This window comes from Mesoplodon mirus, assembly GCF_964341445.2.
Source record: "Mesoplodon mirus genome assembly, chromosome: 7".
NCBI lineage: Eukaryota > Metazoa > Chordata > Mammalia > Artiodactyla > Ziphiidae > Mesoplodon > Mesoplodon mirus.
Window position 1 is genome coordinate 1,120,662 of NC_138983.1, and position 15,973 is coordinate 1,136,634.

At 48.9% G+C, this 15,973-nt stretch overlaps 1 long non-coding RNA gene across 3 annotated transcripts; it reads right to left on the minus strand.

Annotated features, from left to right (window-relative positions):
• Positions 1-4,228: 4,228 nt before the first annotated feature.
• On the minus strand, positions 4,229-14,883 carry LOC309807497. 3 transcript variants are annotated; one of them, XR_014294587.1, is made up of 3 exons: positions 14,608-14,883; positions 5,576-5,832; positions 4,229-4,701 (listed from the first exon to the last, which is right to left on the minus strand). It is a non-coding gene; the product is annotated as an uncharacterized lncRNA (long non-coding RNA). The 3 variants fall into 3 exon arrangements; XR_014294588.1 differs by having other exon boundaries at positions 4,229-4,799; XR_014294589.1 differs by having other exon boundaries at positions 4,229-4,799; positions 5,576-5,965.
• Positions 14,884-15,973: the final 1,090 nt, after the last annotated feature.

The following is a 15,973-nucleotide window of genomic DNA, read 5'->3' on the forward strand; positions in this document are numbered from 1 at the left end:
TGGATCCTTTTCCCTCCCCCTGATGGAAGCACCAGGAATTTTTCTCCAGTGTCTACTGTGAGGACCTGGTGGTGCTCCTGGAGGTGAATCTCCTGGACCCTCTGAGTGCCCTCTGACCTCTGCCCGAGTGCCCTCTTCCCTCAGAGGGTCAGGGGACCCTCTGACCAAGTGCCCCTGGAGTTTTCATCCCTCAGGTTTGTCCACACCGAGCCTTCAACCATTTATCAATTCCAGTCCAGACTTCCTACCCCAGTGCTGGTTCCCATGCAGACAGCTGCACTGGTAAACCCCGACTCCCTGTGTGCGCCTGTCTGTCTCTCCAATTTGGGGGACAGTAGTTTGCCCTGTGACCTCGCTCCTCTATGGATCAAAGAAGAGTTTTTGATTTTTGTTTGTTCCGCTTTTTACTTTTGTTAGCACAGAACGGCAACTTCCAAGCTTCCAGCGTGTCAGAAGAGAGGGTAGTCTTTTCCCAGATAGTGCTGGGTATCCATATACAATTGGATATCTGCATGCAAAAAAATTAACTTTGATTGGTATCTCACATCTTATAGAAAATTAACTAAGAATGAATCATAGGTCCATGGGTAAAATGTAAGAATATAAATCTTCCTGGGGAAAATAGGAGAAAAATCTTTGTAATCTTGAGTTAGGTAAAGATTTCTTGGATACAACAGCAAAAGCCCAATCCATAAGAGAAAAAAATGGTAAACTGTGCTTCTTAGTAAACTTAAGTAAACTTAGTAAACTTAGTAACTTTTGCTCTTCTAAAGACCATTAGAAATAATGGTTAAAGAAATAAAAAGACAAGCCATAGACCAAGAGAAAATATTTGCAAATCATACATCTAGTAAAGGGTTTGTATGCAGAACATGTCAAGAACTTTAAACTTAGTAACAAGAAAATAAACAACACCATTAAAAATTGGCAAAAGATCTGAATAATTTATGAAAGAAGGTATATAGGGGCAGATAAGCATGTGAAAAGGTGTTCAACGTATTAGGCATTAGGGAAATGCAAATTAAAATCACAGTGAGGTGCCGCTACACACTATTAAATGGCTAAATTCTAAAACGAAAAAGACTGCCTATGCCCAGAGAACGTGGAAGAACTAAGTGCAACTACGGGGTGGGGTGGGGGGACAGTCGGGCAGCTTCTTAAAAGGTTTCTTTGCTTGTTGTTGAGTTTCCGCCAAGGTTAAACTTACGCCCACGATGTGACTCCACCCCAGGCTCTTTCCCTAAGAGAGCGAAAGCATGTGTCACATGGAGAATTCTCCCAGCAGCTTTAATTGTAATGGTCCCAAACTGGAGAAAACCCAAATGTGCACCGAAGTGTGGAGAGAGAAACCTTGGCAGGTCCACCCAGCGGGGTACTTCTGGGTGACCTGAGGGCAGGGGCTGTTGGCACACAGGGCAGCAAAGATGAATCACAAAATGATTTTGCCGGTGTGTATGGGTCCATATATGTAGAAGTCTGGGGAGTTCCCTGGCAGTCCAGTGGTTAGGGCTGGGCGCTCTCAGGAGTTCCACTCCTGGTCTGGGAACTAAGATCCTGCAGCATCGCGGCCAAAAATAAATACGTAAAATTCTGGAAAATGCAAACTCCTCTGTGAGGACACAAGCGGATGAGTGGGGAGGAGCTGGCAGAGAGAGGGTGGAGACAGACAGACAGACAGACAGGAGGGGCACGACAAAGGCACAGGAAGCTTCCGGGGGTGGGTGATACGTCAATATCTTGATTGTGTGATGCTTTTGGGGTCATTTGCAAAAGCCAGAACTTATCAACCAGCACAGTTTAAATACGTGCCGTCATTGTACGTGAGCTGGACCTCCACACGTGGCCTAAAGAAGCGCAAAAAAACACACGTTTCACAAAGACATGTGCACAGGGAAGTGTGTGTGCCACACACTCTGCCTCGGGCGAGAGAAGGCTGAGCGGCTCCACGCTGCACCTGCGGCCTGGAGGTGCTACAGAGCAGACCCACCGCGGGGACCACTGTGCCCACACCAGCAGGGAAGGGAGCTTGGGGCTGGGCAGGCTGTTTAATCTCTTACAAAGACACAAAGATCTACAGAGATGGCAGCCCCGGTCACCGGGAGTTGGTCATGCCAGCTTCTGTGTTTTTCTGCCACGTCACTGAAAAGGGGAGACAGGTGGGCTCTGACCTGGGCTCTGTACCACGGGCTGCATGACCCGGTGCCAATCTTTAGACCTTGATTTTTCACCTGTGAAAATGAGAGAACACCTACCCCATGGGATTTTCTCCACAAAGGTCAAATGCGGTCATTTTTGCAGAGCGTCTTGGGGACCCTGGCTCAGGGTCAGGAAATGTGAGCTCTGTGTTATCATGAAACTGATGGGGAAAACCAGCACCCCACCACGTGACCAGAGGACCCAGGATGCGGGGCCTCACCCTCCCTCTGTGAGCAGACGTACACGTGGACCATCCAGTGTCCGTCAGATCATCTTTGTTCTGGCCGGTCGGCACTCTTAGGGGTGCGTTTGGGGTCTTTTGACTTGGAATATGGCCAGGGGTTCATCCTCTCCCCGTCCTGCAGGCCCAAGTCTGAATCGAGGTGTCCCAGTGTCACGCTCCGCCTCTGCCCGCTGCTGGGCGCCCCACGCATCTCTGGGCTTATGGCCGCGTCACCCCGACCTCGGCCTGGTCTTCACGGGCCTCCTCCTCACTCTGTCTCGTCTCTCATCAGGGCACCTGTCATTGGATTTAGGGCCACCCTGGTGAGCCAGGATGACCTCATCTCGAGATCTTTAGCTTGATCACAGCTGCAAAGACCCTTTTCCCAAAAAAGGTCACCTCAGGTTCTGGGGGTTCAGATGTGGACTATGTTTGGGGCCACCAATAACGCCTCCCAGGGGTGGGAGACCCTGGCCCTGCCCATCCCAAGTCCTCGGGTCAGGACTTCTGACACCGAGGCCAGCACGTTTGCCTCGAGTCCTCCTTCCAAGTCTGACCTACTCCCTCCCACCCCAAACACACATACACACGTGCGTGCACACACACACACACACACACATTTTTCCCTTGGAAAAGTCACACTGCCGTGTTAAGTACACTCCTGTTCAGTCTTGATGGACAGGGAGCCCCTCAGCCCCCCTGGGTCACGTGAGCCCTGACCTCTGCCCCTGTTGACCTGCAGGTTTACCTATGGGTGCTCCCTCACCTCACACACGCACTGTTCTGTGCTCCCTGAGCCCTGTGACCTTGGCTGGGACACAGGAGGGCTGGTGCAGGAGGGCAGGGTGTCCCGAGTGGGGTTGACACTGGGTTCGTGTCGGGGGGGATGCCTAGGGTAGGGGTGCCCATGCCTACAAGGTCTGGAGACAGATGCTGCTCAGGCCAAATCCCAGCGGTGGGGAGACGTCAGCTCGGGGCCCTGAGAGGCTGACACTGAGGGACACCTTTCACAGGACTTAAGACACTGGGCTCCCAGGAAGGAAGCACAGAGCAGAGCCCAGGGAGCAGACGGTCATCTCTGTGTCCCTGTTGACCTGGGAGAGCCTGGGCCACGGGGAGGGCGACCCCAGGAGCGGCCCCAGCAGCCAGCAAGTACACGGACACCTGCTCCAAGGAGGATTCCCCCCCCTCGGCGTTCACATCCCGGGGTGCAACTATGCTCCCCCCGTCCCGCCACCCCCAAAGGTCCTGCCCCATTGCAGCACTGATTCCAAGTCCAAGAGCTCACACAAATCTCTGCTAAATCAGGTATGGCGGGTACTCAGCGCATGAGTCATCCCGGGGCAAAATTCCTGAGCCAAGGAGCAGCTGCCACTCCACCTAACTGACACCTCACAGCCCTGGGTTCACCTTTGGGATTTGTAAGAGGCTGTTTAAGAGCAAAACAGGGGTAAACAAGATGTGGTCCATCCACACAATGTACATTACTTGGCCTTGACAAGGAAGGAGATCCTGACACGGGCTACACCATGGATGAGCCCTGGGGACGTTATGCTCAGAGAAATTAGCCAGACACAAAAGGACAAATCCTGTGTGATTCCACTCCCATGAGGTCTCCAGAGTCATCACATCCATAGAGACAGGAGGTAGACGGTGGGTGCCCAGGGCTGGGGGAGGGGAGGGGAGTGAGTGTTATGGGGGCAGAGTGTCCGTTTGGGAAGATGGGAAGCTCTGGAGATGATGGTGTGATGGTAACACAATGTGAGTGCTCTTAATGACAATGTACCCTTAAAAATGTTAAATCTTACGTGTATTTTATTACAGAGGGGAAAAGAAGAAGAGAAAGCAAGAAACACAGCAGTGGGGACCTCTCACTCAGACACAGCCCCACTCTGCGCCCTGGTGTTGTGGGTAGGTTTTGCGTCGAAGAAGCCTCAGAGCCCAAGGGAGGGGGCCAGGGTCCCGCCGCTGCCATGCGTGGGTGCCAGTCGGGCATGGGTGAAGATCCACTCTTTGATCGCATTCAATCACCTGCCGGCTCTCTGGCTCCACAGAAGGGACGGAGGCACTTTAACATTCCCCCGGGCGCTGTTTCAGGGGCACCCAGGTGACCCGTGCTTCGTGCTGGAGGGTCTCGCAGCTGGTGGGGGGTCAGCGCGGGAGAGGTTTCCTGGGCATAAAATCAAGATTCCAGTGGGTCCTTCCACAGGACGGTGACGCATTCCAGGGAAGAATGGCTCTTGTCTTGTGTCCTGCCTCTCTGATCGTCAGGAACAGAGCTGCTGTGAGAGGGGACAGGAGGTGGTGACCAGCGACCTGGAGAAGGCTGGCCAGGACAGGAGATGCCACACCCGGGGCAGGACGGACCCGACGTCACCCCCTGGAAGTGATTCCAAGAGAGAAGTGGCAATCTGCTGTCTGCTAAGGGGGCTTTGGCCAAAGACGCTCTTTTCAGGCGCAGGTCCAGCCTCCCCACACACCCAGCCCAGGTGATGCAGTGCGCCACCTGAAGCTGCAGCATCTCAGTGCACGGCCACTGCTCACGGGGTGTCCGTGAGGTGTCCCCGCCAGGGCCAGCACAGGGCCCAGAGGCCCTCCGGCCAACACAGACTTGCACGTTTTGGCGCTCGGGATTCCATGGGGCTTCACTGCTTTTGTACAAAATGTCTTAAGTCATGGCCTGATGTTAGGCTCTAACCCTATCCCTAACCCCTGAATGTGTCCCTGCAAGTTCATACGCTGGAGTCCTAACCCCAGGAACTCAGAATGTGACTCTGTTTGGAGATGGGGTCTTTAAAGGAGTGATGAAGGTAAAATGAGGCCATTAGGGGTGGCCTTAATCCCATAGGACTGGGAAGAGGAGGAGATCAGGACACAGACACACACAGAGGGACGACCCCGTGAGGACACAGGGAGGAGATGGCCGTCTACACGCCGAGGAGAGAGGCCTCAGGAGGACCAGCCCTGCCCATGACTGGATCTTGGATTCTAGCCTCCAGGACTGGGGACAGTGAGTGTCTGCTGTTTAAGCCCCCTGATCTGTGGGCCTTTGTTAGGGCCGCTCCAGGAAACTCACACTCCACATTATTCCTGATCACAGGTTATTTTTGTGTCCTGGTTGCTTGGGCACTGACACGGCCCAGTGAAATGACCCACCTCTGCCGCGTCTTTCCACCTGGAATCTGGAGAGCGTGGTCCGCTGTGGCTCTGGTCCCCAAGAGTCTGGCCGCTGCTTCTTGGACTGTGTGTATCACCAGGAAGTCACATTCTGGCGTGGAACACCGGCTTCTCTTCTCCATCCAGGAAGCAGCACTATGGTGCTTTATACTCAGGATGTTTTATTGTTCAGTGCAACACAAACTCCGTCTGGCAGGCGACTCTGGAAGCCCAGCTGAAGCTGCTGGGGGCAAGGTCTGTGGAGAGAGTGACACCGCTCTTCAGGGGGTCTTATCCTGCTCCCAGGATGCAGGACCCCTCCGGGATCCAGAGGTACAGAGAGGGTCCCTCACCACCTTCATGGTCAGTGTGCCAGCACCTGCATCTTCTCTACGGAAAAAAAAAAAAATGACCTACATCATTCCAGGAACAGGTCGAAGCCCAGACCGCGCTCAGGGGAGTCCTCAGGCTGGCATCCAGGAGGCACATGTCCTTAATGGATGCCCAGGTGGGCGAGAGCTGAGTAAGGACACAAGGGGGCACCCAGCTTACAGCTTGCAGAAAGTGAGGTTTCACAAAAGAAGCCATTTTTCACATGCCTACCCGTAAACCACACCAGGGCACACTTCTTGCTTCTAGGTATTAGCCACAGGAGAGCAGAATTCAGGCTGGGGTCAAAGAGAAGGCCAGCGGGGTAAGAAATTACAAATATGACCTTTAAAACATGCACAATAAAGATTTTCTGCTGTGACAGACACCAAACCCAGAGGAACGGGTATGTCTCTCACAGCCCTGGTGGGTCTTTCTACGGCCCTGCCAACCCAGGGCGTTGCCCTCCCAGTGCAGTGCGGTGGGGGTGTGCCTGGCCACCGCTGGTCAGTCCCGCCAGGAAAAAGTAGTGGCCAGAACACTTCTCCCTTCAGGGCTGGTCAGAACCCACTCCTTCATCAGCACATGGCCACTCTCTTTATATAGAGAACAGAGTCCCTGGGGAAGGTCTTTCCTAACTAGTTAATTAAAGGAAGAGGGAAGGAGAGATTCTGGTGGTCAGTTAGCAGCCTTTCTTCAGTATCTGTCGTCGTGGCTCTTGGTCTCACCAGACCCCAGTCTTCCCCTCCTCCCACGTCCCCCGCTCCCGCCCACATCACCCTGCACCGGGTCATCCCAGCCTCCGGGGCTCCGCCCACCAAGCCCTCCAGCCGGGGTTTGCTTCCCTTCCCTCCCCCTCCCCCCTTCCACCAGCTTTGTTGAGATATAACCCACCCATTTAGAGCCTACAGTTCAACGGCTTTTAGCAGATCCACAGAGTGGTGCATCCATCACCACCATCCACTTTAGAGCACATCCCCCACCCCTAAGAGGTCCTGCACCCTTAGCGGTCATAGACCACTCCCTCCCCTGCCCCCAGCCCCTGGCAACCACGAATCTCCTTTATGCTTCCTAGATTTGCCTATTCTGGACATTTCACATAAATGGAACCCTACGGTCTGCGACATTTTGTCTCTGTTTTTTTTTTTTTTCCCACTGAGCATAGTGTCCCCAAGTGTCATCCACGTGGCAGCCTGTGTCAGAATCTCCTTCCTTTTTAAGGACGAATAATATTTCACGGTACACACAGACCGCATTTTGCTCATCCGTCCATCTATCTGTGGACACCTGGGTTGTTGCTGCCTCTTGGCTGTTGTGAATGATGCTGCTGTGAACACAGGTGTGCAAGTACCTGTTTGAGAGCCTGCTTTCATCTCTGCTTCATGCTTCTTTATGGCCAAACAACATTCCATTGTGTGGATACAGCATTTTGTTTATTGATCCATCAGATGCTGGGCATTTGGGCTGTTTCCATTTGTTGCTGTTATGAATAACTTTGCTGTGAATATTACAAGTTTTGTGTGGACATATTTTTGTTTCTCTTGGGTATTCCAATGTGTGGTTTTTTCCACACCCCCAAGTGATTCTCCTGTGAGACACTACCTGGGTGTCTCACAAATTTAATTCAATTCTGACACTACCTGCCTAGAGTTAGCATCAGACCCCACAGGTAAAGGGCTCAGTCTCACATCTCCACCTTAAGATGCCAATCCCAAATCCAGGTTGTCACCTGTGCTTCTGACCGGCTGGGTATAGGTTGGAGGTTCCTAAGATCCCCACTTGGGGTTTGATTTGCTAGAGTGGCTCACAGAACTCAGAGAAACATTTTACTCAATAGATCATCAGTTTATTATAAAAGGATGTAACTCGGGTGGAAGAGATGCCTGGGGCAATGTGTGGGGAAAGGGTCAGGAGCTCCCATGCCATCTCCAGGAGTGCAGTCTCCCAGACCTCCGTGTGTTCACAGCCCGGTCCTCTTCAGTGCTTTGGAGCCTTCATTACCTGATTGATTAAATCACTGGCCACTGGTGATTGAACTGAACCCCCAGCCCCCTCCTCTAATCACACCATTGTTCCCCCTGGTGACCTGCCTTTTGTCAAGGGCAAATACAAATCTTAAAAGTGTTCTCCACAGATAATAAAAGACTTTAGCCATCTGAGTGAGTAGACTTAATTTATTCCAACTGTTATTTATAAACTAGTGAGTTTTGTATTGTACGTGATTCATGACAAAAGTTTTAAAATGGAAACTATGAGATCTCTGTCTGTGTCTGTCTGGGTGACTGTGTGAATGTCTATGTATGTACTTACGGATATGGTATGTTTCTACCTCTGGAGGGTATTGCCAAAATTAACTTGTCAAAGGGCTCTATGTAATTGACTTAAAGAAAATTAAGTGCTTATATAAATTTTTAGAAATATAATAGAAACTAAACCAAATGAATTTCAGGTTCATGTGATCTGGGAAATTTTCAGTATTAAATTAATATTTGTTATTAAAACTAGTTTAAGTTTGTTGGTTTAATTAATATAGACATTTCTTCAGCATCAACATTAAGTATAATACTTTTATTGTATCAATACCTAGGTTTACTAAAAGTCAAAAAGTTCATGTTATCTTTGTTATAAAATTTGTCAGCCAAAAGAAAAAAAAAGTTGGTATGATGATCTCTTCATAAGTGAATTAAATGTAAATGAGATAAGGGTTGTTAGGTGAATTCTTTATGTTTTATGATACTTAAAAATATTTTCTCCATTCTTTTTGGTAACTGGAAACTTTAGAGTTTTGTTAGGTTAAATGACAGAAATTTATTAAATATCTAGATCATTCCCCCCAAAATAAGATGCTGAAACATTAATTACTGAACATAGGCTTCCTTTTACAGAGAAACTAAAGATATTTGGGGCTATTAGTAAATATATTTGGTGCCACCCGGAGTAATTATCTGTGAGAAAGTACATGTTTCTAGAAATTGTAAAAAGTATTTATAAATTTGCCAATCTACAGAATGCTAATGTAAAAGACAGTCCATAATTGCCTACTTCTTAATTTTTACTAGAACTTAAGTTTTCTAAGGGCTAAAATTCTAATTAATATATGTAATTAAAACTACCAAAATTAATATGAAAAACATCTTCACATGCAAGGCAATTTGTTTTAAAAAGTCTAAGGAATGGAAATGCATCTTGTTAAGGGAAAAAAAGTGACTTTGTTCTAAAGCTGGTAATTTCTAAATGGGAAAGAAAACAGGGGACAAACAATATGGATATAAGAAGTTATAGAAGGTTTGTAAACGAAATGAAACAAAAAAGCGAACGTTTAGAAAGGAATTTTCTATATGGTCAGAACTGGCTAACATTGGAATGAATTCAATTAAGTAAATGATTTTTAATATCAAAAGCAAGCTGGTGAAAAATTAAACTTTGTTTTCTCTGTTGAAAGGAAAAGTTTTCTTAGATTATTGGTCTGATCTTAATGAGAAATTGTAGACAAAGGTTTTCTTTATCTTTAATGTAATCTGTCTAGAAAAACAAAGATTTTATATTGTATAGCTCAGGCTTTTTACAATATACATAACCTTTTATATTTGCCTGTGAAGTCTTTAATTGTTATTTTGGTTAAATGGATAACTAAGCACTACTTCACAGTTACCTATGATCCTATTTGACCAAGTGTTTTTTTAAAAACTTTTGGTATTTATTGCAAAATTCCCCGAAACAAATTTTAAATGAAGACTTTTTTTTTTTTTTTTTTTTGCGGTACGTGGGCCTCTCACCGCTGCGGCCTCTCCCGCTGCAGAGCACAGGCTCCGGACGTGCAGGCCCAGCGGCCATGGCTCATGGGCCCAGCCGCTCCGCAGCACATGGGACCCTCCCAGACTGGGGCACGAACCCGCGCCCCCTGCATCTGCAAGCAGATCCCCAACCACTGCGCCACCAGGGAAGCCCCTAAATGAAGTCTTTTTGACTTAGAACTAACTTTGAGGTATGAGATGTTTCAGAGGGCCCCTGAAATAACTCAAAGATTTGTTCTCTCTCCTTATAAAAGGAGATGTTAAACGAATTAGGCTTATTTGATATATTAAATTACACGGGAAGCATTGTCAAATAAGAAGTAATACTAAGCCTCCTTTATGTTGTGTCCATGTAGGTATATGTTAAGTATGCTTCTGAAACTATGTGAAATTTCTGGAAATCTGGTATATCCTGGTATAATGTCATCAGTCATAATTCTAGTTATTATCTTAAAATGCTATATGTCAGTGAAATAACTTAATTTCCTTGTCAATTGCATTGTGATCAGGTCTTTAACCAGCCATTTTAAGTCTTTTTTCATTTATACACATTGGTTTACTCTGGTCTTTATTAATGTTTCCTCTTCAGAGAGATTCATGGAAAGGGCTCTGACACTTTCTCTAGACTACAGGTTTCTGATAAACTTTTAGATCATATCATTCAACTGGGTAAGAATTTACAGAACTCTACTGAAGAAACTGATGGCTTCATAAAACTACTAACAAAAGGTCAAGATCAAGAATTAATTCCATGGAACTGAATGAACTGGTGAGGAGGATTATCACTTTTATGACTTTTTGTTTTAAACATTGCAGGTCATTTTATGTTTTGCTTTTCCAGATTTAAGAAAACCTTTCCTCTCAAGCTATCTAGGGCTTGCAGCAATTTGATAAAGTATACCTTTGTAGACAAAGATGAAATATCTATCTTTTCTCCCTACCTGATCCCTCAGAATTTGGAAACTCTGAGTGGGTATTCTTGTTTCCATGGCAATATAATTATTTGCATAATTTCAATGAGACTCTGTTCTCCTTATAACAGGACATAATTGGAAACATTGGTTCTTTTACCAAGGGTTTGACTGGAATGTCATATTTGAGAGGGACATGCATAGTCTCAGACCAGAAAGCTTTAAGGAACTAAGCCTGACTTTATGGAGCCAAAAGCCCATTGGGAAAACAGCCTGGGACCTTGCTTACAGGGTTCCCAGCAGCCTAAACATGTGAGTAAGGAAAGTCACTTCCTGGCAGGTGCATAAACCTCAAGATATTTTGGGGACCTGGAGAAAAAAGGAATGTAACCAAATCTGTAGGTATTGCAGGCGAAATCTGATGTCAAGTTCTTGCTTGGCTTTGCTGGCCTCGAGGGGACTTTAAAAGTTGAGTCTGGGGGCTTCCCTGGTTGCGCAGTGGTTAAGGATCTTCCTGCCAGTGCAGGGGACACGGGTTCGAGCTCTGCTCCAGGAAGATCCCACATGCCGCAGAGCAACTAAGCCCATGCGCCACAACTACTGAGCCTGCATTCTAGAGCCTGCGAGCCACAACTACTGCACCCACGTGCCACAACTACTGAGGCCCGCATGCCTAGAGCCCCATGCTCTGCAACAAGAGAAGCCACCGCAATGAGAAGCCCGTGCACCGCAACAAAGAGTAGCTCCTGCTCACTGCAACTAGAGAAAAGCCCGCACCCAGCAACAAAGACCCAACACAGCCAAAAATAAAAATAAATAAATAAATAAAAGTTCAGTCTGAGGGGCTTCCCTGGTGGCGCAGTGGTTAAGAATCCGCCTGCCAACACAGGGGACATGGGTTCAATCCCTCGGCCGAGAAGATCCAACATGCCGTGGAGCAATTAAGCCCATGCGCCACAACTACCGAGCGTGCGCTCTAGAGCCCGCGTGCATAGAGCCCGTGCTTCACAACAAGAGAAGCCACCGCAATGAGAAGCCTGCGCACCGCAACGAAGAGTAGCCCCTGCTCGCCACAACTAGAGAAAGCCCAAGTGCAGCAGCGAAGACCCAACACAGACAAAAATAAACAGATAAATAAAAATTTTTTAAAAAGTTAAATCTGAGATTCTTTATGAAAAGTTCCAGCAAAGCCAATTTAAATGATCATAAAAATATGAACAATTGCTATTCTTGTTCCCCTTATGTAAATAATTGGGTTGAGTTTATTGAAATCAGACTTACTTTGCAAAAAAATTAATTTGGCTAACTTTGGTAGAAATGAGGGTAATTTTAGAGAGAAAAGTTATGTTTCAGTAATACTTTTGTGGATATCAGGTTCTGGTGCTGTTAAATTGCCTTTGAGCTTTTGGTATTTACCCGTAATCTGGACTAGATCCTGAATTCTCCTAGTTTCCTCTAATATCTGGCTATGACTCCAAACTAACATTTCCAGTTTTCCTCCCATCCCTTTGACTTGGAAATGTTTAGAACTACGAATGCCCTTTTCCCAAAGTCATGCAAGCTAACATCAGAAAACTTGATATAAATTTCAGAGAAATCACCATAACAGCTCATGTACAGACAATCTTCACGCCTGCTGTTGTATGAGCCACTCAGAAAGTTTACCTAAACCCTTGATGACATGGTCAGCAACATTTCACACTGCAAAAGATGCTCTGACCCTGACATCGAGAAACCTTCAGCGGGCTCCCCTCTGGACTTAGTGCCTTATCATGAGCCGGATTGCAACTCATTAGACTAATCGTTGTTCTACTCTGTTCTCTCTTTGTTGTTTTTAAAGTGTTTGTGCTTTGTGTCTCTCTGCTGTACTATGATGCCCTCCACAGAAGTGATGGTGGTTTGATGTCAGGATGACTGGCCACTCCTGTGAGATTCGTCCTGATGATCCACTTTGAGCTCATTCTTCTGTGGGGTGTGAGGGACCTGCCCCTAGGAGTGATTCCTTTTTTTTTTTTTTTACAACTTTATTGGAGTATAATTGCTTCACAATGGTGTGTTAGTTTCTGCTTTATAACAAAGTGAATCAGTTATACATATACATCTGTTCCCATATCCCTTCCCTCTCTTGTCTCCCTCCCTCCCACCCTCCCTATCCCACCCCTCCAGGCGGTCACAAAGCACTGAGCTGATCTCCCTGTGCTATGCAGCTGCTTCCCACTAGCTATCTACCTTACGTTTGGTAGTGTATATATGTCCATGCCTCTCTCTCGCTTTGTCACAGCTTACCCTTCCCCCTCCCCATATCCTCAAGTCCATTCTCAAGTAGTCTGTGTCTTTATTCCTGTTTTACCCCTTGGTTCTTCATGACATTTTTTTTTCTTAAATTGCATATATATGTGTTAGCATATGGTATTTGTCTTTCTCTTTCTGACTTACTTCACTCTATATGACAGACTCTAGGTCTATCCACCTCACTACAAATAGCTCAGTTTCGTTTCTTTTTATGGCTGAGTAATATTCAATTGTATGTATGTGCCACATCTTCTTTATCCGTTCATCACATGATGGACACTTAGGTTGTTTCCATCTCCGGGCTATTGTAAATAGAGCTGATTCCTCTGCCTGCAAGTCCCTCTCCACCACCTGCTACCTGGAAAACTCCTATGTGTACATTAAGACCCTGCCCCATCACTGACATATATACACTACCAAATGTAAAACAGATAGCTAGTGGGAAGCAGCCGCATAGCACAGGGAGATCAGCTCGGTGCTTTGTGACCGCCTAGAGGGGCGGGATAGGGAGGGTGGGAGGGAGACGCAAGAGGGAGGGGATATGGGGATATATGTATACGTATAACTGATTCACTTTGTTATACAGCAGAAACTAACACATTTTAAAGCAATTACACTCCAATAAAGATGTTTAAAAAAAGCCCCCAAAACCCCTGCCCCATGTTGCCTCCTGTGTTCAGGCTGTCGCCACACCCCTGGGCAGCTTTAACTGCTCCCTGGGATGTGGGCTCACAGCCAGTCCTGCGCTGAAGCTGGTCATCTCTGAGTCACACCCTTAGGTGCACAGGAGGTGTTGCTGATAATCACGCAGCCAACATTTACACCAACGTTCACCAAGCAGGGCCTACGGCAGGGACTCTGCAATCCCCCCACTCTTTGCAAGAGCCACACAGCCCCATAATACAAATGGAGAAACTGTGGCTCAGGGACATAAGCACCTTTCCCAAGTCCACACAAGTAGTGAATGGATGGATAGATGAACAGATGAATTGTTTGTAAAGAGGTGGATTCTACGTGATGAGACTAAATTGAAGCCCCAAACTCTCTCTTTGAGCCCCTGAGAGTATCTAAGAGGTGTGCCCTAAGAAACACAAAAATCAGATACCCTGTGTAGCGATGTCAACGGAGAAAACAGCTACATTGGAGAGCAACCTCGTGGGCTTTCAAGAGAATCTGCTAAAATCCAGAATTCCTATAACTAGCAGCTCTTGCAAGACATTGGGTGTCAATTTTCCAAGTGCTAACTAATTCAGAGATGTTTGGAGTGGAAGTTCCATACAACACAATCTCTGGGAACGAAACTCCATTGTAACAAAGCCGGGTCTTTGTTTTTAATACGTGTCCTAATACATCTTCAAGATGGAGCGAACCTGCTGGCGAGTTTTCCCCAGGTGGTCCCTGCCTGGTTGTAAGCGAACAGATCAGCCCAGCGAGGGGCTGGTCTTGGGGGGGCCGGCCTCCCTCCCCTCTCCCCGCTCCCTGTGCCCGGCCGGGGCCAGCGGTGGGTCAAGGCCACTGCACCATCCCCCGCCATCCAAACCCCCACCCCAGCTCACCCCAGCTCCAGCCCCACCCTAGCCCCGCCCCGCCCCCACTCCGCCCCCCAGCTCGGCCCCGCCCAGGGAGCGCTTGGAGGCGCATCTCTTCAGGAACCGCCAGTCCTTACTTTCACTCTGAACGGAGCTCAGAAACACACGCCCTACTCGTGACTCCGCGGCCTCCGCAGCAGCCAGTCCACGGGCCGGGGAAGTGACCAATGATGCCCAGGAGCTCGGAAGCACGGCCGTCCTTAAACGTTAATGTGTATTAGCTTACAGTCAAATAACCTGCAGTAAAGCCAGAACCACCGCTTCCTAATTATCTGCCGGCCCCTCGCTGCTCCGCGTGGGGGGCACCCGCGTGGGCCGCAGAGGCTGCCGCGCACCTCCGCCAACTCCGGCTCGGAGCCCACGTGGGAGGACTTGGCGAGAAAATCCGCCAAGGCCACGCCTCAGGCCTGGACTCCGGTTCTGCTGATGGTGTCGCCTGCAGGAGGCGGTAGAGAGTTCATAATGCAGATCAAACCCAGATGGAAAGTTTCTTCCTCCAGCGAAGGACGGCCCCGCGGAGGCCTGCTGTCGGGGGGAAGCGGGGGGGACAGGGTTCCGCCTCGCGACACCGTGACCCTGCTCCTCGGGGCGATCCCTGCTGGACGGAGCTGTGCCCAGTGCAGGCTCCAAGTCAGGTGGTCCACTAGGCCCTTCTATCTCACGCTCACCAAGCCAGCTCCTTGCAGGGGCCTCGGTGTGCCGGGCCCAGACCCCCAGGCCCAGGGAGGTTGGTGGTCTCCTTATTGATGACGACGACGATGATGATGACACAGACCCCGAGCTGATCGTGTGAGCAGGACGGCTCCGTTGCTCCGTGGTTTGGTGTAAGCGCCTCGCTGTCTCTAACTCTGCACCTGCCCCAGTGTTGGCGCTTGTCTGTCTCCCCTGAGCCGGAGCCGAGACGCCCGCAGAGCCCGCAGTTCCGGGGGCCCCCAGGGCCCTGCCCTCCGCTGCTGTCATTCCCCCCGCTTCCCTTCACAGGCAGGTTTTCTTCCGTGTCCCCACTGGTGGGCTCGCCTCCCTTCCAGGCATGGTTTTTATTCCATTTCATCTTCATTTGAGAAATGTCGTTAGAAAGAATTTGGGGGAGAGATTCTGAGCTCCTGCGTCCTCTGTTCCCGGGTCTCCGCCGCCCCCTGGCGGCTCCCTCGGAAGCAGCACCGGAGCCAGCGGCCCTGGGGACACGCGGCCCCTGTGCGGGGAGGCGGGGAGGCCGGTTACGAGGATGAAAAAGAGCTGGGTGAGGAGGAGCCACACTGCCGCCGGTTCAGCTTATTGGGCGTCCAGGTCCTCGCGCGTCCTCCCATCCCCTCACCACGCGGGCCTCTTCCCGCTGCTCTGGGTCTGGAAGCCTCCCTCTGCGCCCCCCACCCCGCGTCAACCCCCCTTTCTCCTTCCTCCCTCTCTCTTCTCTTTATCTCTCCGTCTCTGTATGTCTCCCTG